General features: G+C 31.1%; 1 protein-coding gene across 1 annotated transcript in view; it reads left to right on the forward strand.

The window, feature by feature from the left end:
* Positions 1-3,938: 3,938 nt before the first annotated feature.
* LOC119836977 (orexin receptor type 1-like) overlaps positions 3,939-8,007 on the forward strand; it is a 96,665-nt gene continuing 92,596 nt past the window's right edge. Inside the window, exon 1 of the mRNA XM_038362452.1 lies at positions 3,939-4,136. The gene's annotated coding sequence lies outside the window, so the exon portion shown is untranslated. The remainder of the gene's footprint in view (positions 4,137-8,007) is intronic.

Here is an 8,007-nt window from a genome sequence, read left to right on the forward strand (position 1 = left end):
CGGGCTTCCAGACGTATTCTTAGGTGTATTATTAATCAATAAAAAAAAAACGTAAGAATCTTATACTAGCAAAATAATACCTTTGTTACAAGTCGGTCAAACCTAAATCGTGACTATACATACCTATTCTCGCAAATCAAATAACCTTTCATTCAATTTTAAGCAAAGTAAGAGTCGATATGGGTCCGATTCAATTTTCAATAATTACATTTAGATTGAGTTACAATTTCAACTTAATGCCGTTGGATTTTAGGTCCATTTTTGTTTTTCTCTCTGGGATCTGTAGTGGAGCTGTCGCAATTGACCGCAGGTCATGCAAGTGGGGCTAGTTACAACCTAGGTTCAATTCAAGTCTTGGTTGGAATATTTTGTTGGATTCCATATTCAAACTTTATCTATTCAGATACTGCGATCTAGAAACTTCGTCTACACTTCTAATGAATACGCTCTCAATTTAATTTTCATTGATATATATATAATTGGCTGACGCAAACGCTGTTCTGCCTGACTTTTATCATTTAGGTGTATGAATAATAGACGTTGGCCTACTCAGTTCTACCCGATATGAATAAAAAATTTCACCAAAATCGGTCCAGTCGCTTCGGAGGAGTACATATATAGAGATAATATTTACATTTATTTGGCTTTTAAAAGTACTTATACGCCACGCAGCGCTGAAATCACAAACAACTTTTTATAATTTATCCTTATGATACAGATATTAAATATGTAAGTACCTTGAGAAGGGGTGTGTGTATGATATTATAGTAGTTTATAATAACTAATATTATAAATGCGAAAGTTTGTAAGGATGTGTGTATGATTTCACGCGAAAACTACTGAACCGATTGCAATGAAATTTGGTACGTAGACATCTGGACAACTGGAATAACATATAGGCAACTTTTTATCCCGAAAGATGCGACGTCGAATCCCGCCTCGTGATAATTTTTTTTTTTATTCATTCAAATTTCTCATTTATAAAGCATTTTAATGCTATAAAACTAACAATTAAATACATAAATCCATCCATACTTAGATCTTTCACGTTTATAATATTAGTAGGATATAGGTACAAGTTATTTCTTAGAGTATACTTCCTTCTATAAATTCTTACTTCTAAGTGATACTTTAACTTCTATAATTAAAGTTAGATTCAGTCCCACTCCATAAAGAATACTTTACAAAATAAGACAAGCTATCCTCATGAACTTTTCTAGTGTTTTTAGGGTTCCGTAACCAAAGGATAAGCGGGATCCTATTGTTAAGACCCGTCTGTCTGTCTGTCATTCTGGCTGACACCAGTCTGTATCTAATGAACCGTGATAGCTAGACAGTAGAAATTTTCAAAGACGGTGCATTTCTATTGCCGCTAAATAGTAATATGAATTAGATTCTTATTTCAACTACATAGTAAACCTATCATACAAAATTCGAGCAAAAAACTTTATTTATAAAACTTTATAAAAATCTCAGATATTTTTAAAGAAAAGAAAAATTTTTATGACAAGGCGGGGTTCGAACCCGCATTGCTTTTCTAAACCGTAGCAAAACGCTATAAAACAAAACATTAAATTCATAAAAATTTGTTCCTTATTACAAGAGTAAAAATTCTATTAATAAACGTTATTTACAGTTTAAAAAATGCCGTGATTTAGGACAAGGCATTTTCAATTTATAAATCGATACAGATAAAAAATTCCGTGTGTTTCTTAAATATAATATAAGTGAATTCAATTAAGCGAAAATAATTTAAATGACGCCCATATATCTCAACGCATTACAGATAAAAATAATTACGTGAAACCATTTTATGATTTCGTTTTGGCGGGAATCCAATATACGGTTATGGAGATAACTCTACAGATAAAAAATATTAATTTATAATGTTATATTTTAATTGTTAATTTCAACAATACTACCAATTAATGTGACTTTTTATAAATTAATTGCATCGGGCAAAATATTCATTTCTTAAATCAGGTTCTTAATGTACTAAGTACCTATATACTTTGATAGCCCATTTTGAATTTTATTGAATACTAAATAAAGTACAATACTAAGTAGCCACATGACTAGCTATATAAATTTATTTTAGTAACTTTTTAAATTCCATTTTGTTGTTGATGGTAAATATTTTAAACACAATTATAAGCTCGATCATATTTAATACTTACACACGGGAGAAACCAACTTTCAATTAAAAATAGAATTATCAAAAATGGTTTCCATGTTGAAAGTTACTGAAGCTAACAAATACAGAATTTCCATTCGGGTTACAGCTAGGAAAAACTTACGCACAATTTTTATCTTAGCAACCCCACTTCTAACCTGAACCCTATAACCACAATCGACTTTCACTAACAAAATTTCTTTATTGTATTTTCTAGTTAATTTATGATAAGAACGGAATATGAAATTCTTATTTATTCCACGCCTACTTACACATTTTGAATATTAGCCGAAAACCTCATAAGTCACGTTTTGTGCGTGCCTAATGATTTAATTACGCACGAACGGTAACTCATACTACTACATTTTATGTTTAGTCTGTGGTTGCTTTTTATTTATATACTAGCTGCATGCCTCGGCTCCGCCCGGGCAACCGTTTGTCGTAATTGAAATAATAAAACTAAATATGACATCAAAAATATAAGAAATATAGCTTTTTACACACTTTTATAAACGAAAGTTGACCGCTTCCTTGGTATAGTGGTTAACGCGTGAGTGTACAGAGGAGTCCTGGGTTCGAATCCCGGTGGGGACTCTAATGGCAGGATACAGAAGGCTGATCACCTACTTGTCCATAAAGAAAATGTTTCAGTGAAACAGATGAATATCATCTGCCTTGTATTTATGAGATAATGGCTAAAACAAAAATTAATATTAAGTTTTATTAAAAACAATTATATTACGAAATAACTCGTTCATTCGATAAGTCTACAGTTAAGTTTTATCTCAAGAAAAAACCCGCATTAAATCACGTCTCAATAGCCGTAATCTTCCCAATTGATTTATTTCACAATGCCCTCGTATTATTGCTTTTAAAGGCATTTTATTGGAAAAAGATTATTATTTCAACATTAACAAAATGGCTGTTTATTCAACACTCGACAGTGTACAATATTATTATTTGCAAGTCTATTTTTTTAAGGTCACATTTTCCTATAAAGTTTGCCATTTTTTTAATGAAGTTGAGAGTTGGCGAAAATGACTGATTTAATATTGAAATCAATTGTTCCATAAGCTAAGAATTTTAAAACGTTGCGAATGTTAATTTTAACGAATTTCACCAAAGAATTCTGGAAGGAAATTTAAGTTGTTTAATCGAGAAATACGATAAGTGTGTGTGGGTACTTCTAGAAAGTTCTACAAGTTAAAACTAAATTAAGAACGAGTAATATTGCGCATTGAAGAATTTATTTTTCACCTTATAAAAGTTTATGTAACAATTTGTTATGAATACCAGCTGATAGATAGGACATAAGCGCTTTATATTTTTTGAGCAAAAATAGGAAAAAAAACGTCGCAACTAAACGGTATCTACCAATAAAATAATTAAGTGAAACTGTTTGTAATTCGTTATGAAATATTTCCCAATATAGGTACAAATTTAGTTAGCAAAACTGTTTTTCTTATTTTTTGTTCAAGCAACCTGAATTTTACTTATAATAAGAATTAAGAGCACTGAATTAATTGCTTGATACTCAGAAAACTCCGACAAAAATTAATCTAAGCATATTTCCATGTAAGCGTCGAAACTACCAACACTGATTCATCATTCCGGCATAAACTTTATACAATGGTTCACTTTTTGTAATTCAACGCCCTATCAATCATAGTCCGCAAATTTTGCATCTGTAATTCAGTAAGCCGTTTAATCTGTAGCCGTTTCTGGCGCGAACGAGCGCGGGAAAACAGTTCTAAGCGTCGTGCGGTTGGTAGCGCATGGCTGATAGTTGCTCAGAATCGCGCGCTGTTTCCCCGTTCGAATTTCGAACATTATTCGACAAAAAAGTTTAGTTTTTCTATAGACGAAATTGTGCTGTTTAAATTGTGTTTTTTTTTATAAAGTGCCAATGATAATTTGTGCAGTGTGAAGTTAAAAAAAGTTTTGAACATTTTCAACGCAACGGGTAAGTTCGCGAATACATATTTTTCTATGAAATGTTGTGTATTTGTGGTAGGAAATAAAAAAAATGATTTAAAAGTACATTAGTAAATACCAAACATTAATCTAAATAGCTATAATATTAAAGTAAATAGATTGACTTATAGTTTTAAAAGACTGAAGTAATATTTCTAAGACTATTCTGAAAAGAAGCATCGAAAGTAACTATAAATATAGTTTTCATATTGTCCGTCCTATGAAGAAATAAAAAATGAAATGGTGTCGTTCATTCGTTTTACAAAAACATAATACTATGAAAACGGAAAGCTGTAACAAAATTACTCCCAGATATTTGTTTTAATTTTAAGTGCATTAAAAGTTTTTTATGACTTCTTAATAACTATTATAGGGAATGTATAATAATGTCGGATACAACTTAAATTCTCAATAATTTAAATTTAAAGGAAGTCGTATTATTTCAATGTAAAAACATTTATTGGTATACTAGCTTTTGTGCGTGGCTTCGCACGCGTTAAATTCGGAGTAGATTAATAGATGTTATTATACATACAAACCTTCCTCTTGAATCACTCTATCTATTAAAAAAAACCCATGAAAATCCGTAGCGTTGTTTTAAAGATTTAACCATACATAGGTACATAGGGACAGAGAATGTGACTTTGTTTTATACTATGTAGATTATTCAAAATAAATTACAATTATAACTGTAATTTACTGTAATAACATAACACACTCTGAGAAGATTTTATTATACTCGAATTATATATTTTATTATTTAAATACTTTAATGTTATTAAATAGAAATCTTTTCTAGAACACAATAAAATATCTATTTCGAATCCCTAATACTAAACGTATTTATATAACGTATATATATTTATATATATGTATTAATGTAATGTATATATATTTTTCAATATTTGAACCAATAATTTAATATTCAACATTTTTATTCATCATGTTTTTTTCAAGTCGGGCAAAATGGAAGCTTCACTTAATTAAGCAATCGTGATTTTGACTCGCCAAATAAACCACGCGTGTAATTGAAGTGATTTCTGATAACACGAGGAATTGGAATATTCTAGACCTTTATATGACACACCCATGTGTAGATAATTAGAATGTTTAGGTCATGGGACATATTGGAAGTCTGTTTGCCTAGTTTCTAAATTGAAAACATAATCTAGGATATGGTGCAGGCTTTTATAAAAAAATCGTTATAGCGAAAGTTTAATTCTCATGTTCCTGATGTTTTAAAATAAACTGCTAGTTAAATCACTACATTGTATAAAAAAAAAACCTTTTCTGTGTTTGCTTAAATCTTTAAAACTACGCAACAGATTTTGATGGGGTCTTTTTTAATTGATAGAGAGGTTCAAGAGGAAGGTTTTACGTAGAACATCTATTAATCTACGCCAAATTTAATTCGTGCGAATCCGCGGTATAACACAATTCATATTTCAAATAATGTGATAAAAGTTTAATGCTTAATGTTATGTAAAAATGGGAAGTATCTAAGAATAGTAATCTTAAATAGTAATAATATATAGCAAGATGGACAACCATGGAATGTTATCGCTTAAGAACCACAGAATAGTTCCTTCTATTCTTTTTTCAAGTGATGTTCTAAAAACGAACGAGGTTCTCAATTCGAATATTATATTTCTTTTTTCGTTATAAAAAATATATAGTAACCGAGGCAGCGTGGACTATAGAAAAGGACAGATATTTTATCTATCATAAGATTCATCATAAGATTCTTAACTAGGACTGAATGACCTTAAATAAAACTTCGAATCAAATAATAGGAATCACGTCAGTCGACTGCAAACCCTCGTTAGTACGTTAGTAGAGTTATCGAGTAGCAAAACAACATAAAAAAACCGCCTTCGTTTTTTAAGAAATGGTAATAAAAGACAAGTATCCGTATGACAATGGCATGAATAAAATAACGCGGGAATATTAGAACTGTCAAAATGTCAATTCCTTTGTGCATGGAGGCTTCTATAGAAAAGGGCTGCGGTGAGACGCCGTCCTGTGTCAATTTGGTTTCATTTCCATTGTATTTTATAGATTAAAAATATTCGTTTGTGTTATGAGTTTAGTTCATTTTTCCTGTTATGTATTTATTTATCGTTACTAGATTCGCAACGATAATTTTAAGTACAACTATTTATTTATAAGCACTTAATACACGCCTGTGTTTCACCTAAAAAGGACATATGATTTCGAGGTATGAAGAATATATGTTGGCCGATTCTCAGATCTACCCGACATGCACACAAGAGCAACAAACATACATCGATTTGCCCTTGCTTTACTTAAAATCTATAGTAATATTATAAAGCTGAAGAGTTTGTTGGTTTCAACGCACTAATCTCAGAAACTACTGGTCCGATTTGAAAAATTCTTTCAGTGTTAGATAGCCCATTTATTGAGGAAGGCTATAGGCTATATATGTACTACGGGCGAAGCTGGGGCGGACTGCTATTGAGTTATACAGATCGTACCCGACTTTAATAAAGGCATTGTCTTAATCATAAACAATGTTAAACGCAATCTTTATGAATTTAACACAGCAAAATAAATAAAGTACTAAGATGTTAAAACACTGAAAATATGCAAAATAAAATGAACCCTTCCGAGCTCCCGTTTCGCGAGCTTTAAATTATTTTCAATTAATTAAATATTTAGCGAGATATAATCATTTTAATAATATGCAGTAATTTCGATCTATATTTAAACAAAATTTATAGTGATCACCATTCCGTTATCTGAGAATAAGACTGAGAATGTGATATATATTAATTAATAATTAAAGAAATGTAATTTTGAAAGACATTAAAACGACCAGCAGTGTAGTGAAAATGAAAAATTCTTCATTATTTTTACGTCTCGTCATACGAGTATTTAAAGATCAAAGAACAACGTATGTCAAACGATTATAATGGCTGGTAACTTTCTTTTCCACCGACTCCAAAAAAGAAAGATTATAAGTTGGATTTTAAGTATAAAAACCCAATACACCTTACTGGGTGAACCGATTTTTATGATTTGTTTTTTACGTTTTAGAGCTGGTGTCTTCCATATAATCCCATTTTAATCTAGTTCCGACAATTTGAAGGCAGTTTGGTTTTATGTTAAGAAATAATTATTTTAATATTTTCTCTAATTGATAAATACCACCTATCCAGTCATTATCAGTATTCAGTTAGTATCTATTCAGAAAATCCGTAACCGAAGCGAAGGTAAAGAGATTGATTAGACTATAACCACAATTTAGGCTAACATTTCACTAGAAAATTCCTTGTTAGTAGTGGCCAATCATGTGACATAAACTCAGCATGTTAGGTATGCTATGATATGTGATAGCATACCTAACATCTGTCACATAAACACGTTTTATTAGTACTCGACATATTTACAGATGGCCCCAAATAAATGTCCACCGACTGGCCGTAAAGTTATCATTAATATGTCATTAATGTATAAATACTTCTGGTAACGTGAAGTTATATCTGTGGACAGCATTTCAAGTATTCTGTGTGGCTAATTTTAGTATATACTCATTGCTCTTTAGAAACGCATATAGAAATCGTATCGCACTTCTCACTCCTTCACTATTCCCATATGCATCATTTCTTTATCCCCTTTGTCCTTTGCTGGCAACACATTTGCACATCATGTCTGCAAATGTTCGTGGGCGGCGGTAGATGCTTACCATCAAACGTGCCAGTTGCCCACTGTAATCCTACTAATGTTATAAATGCGAAAGTTTGTAAGGATGTGTGTGTTTATTGCTCTTTCACGCAAAAACTACTGAATCGATTGCAATGAAATTTGGTACGTAGCTAGCTGGACAACTGGAATAACAT

The sequence above is a fragment of the Zerene cesonia genome, chromosome 26 (genome assembly GCF_012273895.1).
Source record: "Zerene cesonia ecotype Mississippi chromosome 26, Zerene_cesonia_1.1, whole genome shotgun sequence".
NCBI lineage: Eukaryota > Metazoa > Arthropoda > Insecta > Lepidoptera > Pieridae > Zerene > Zerene cesonia.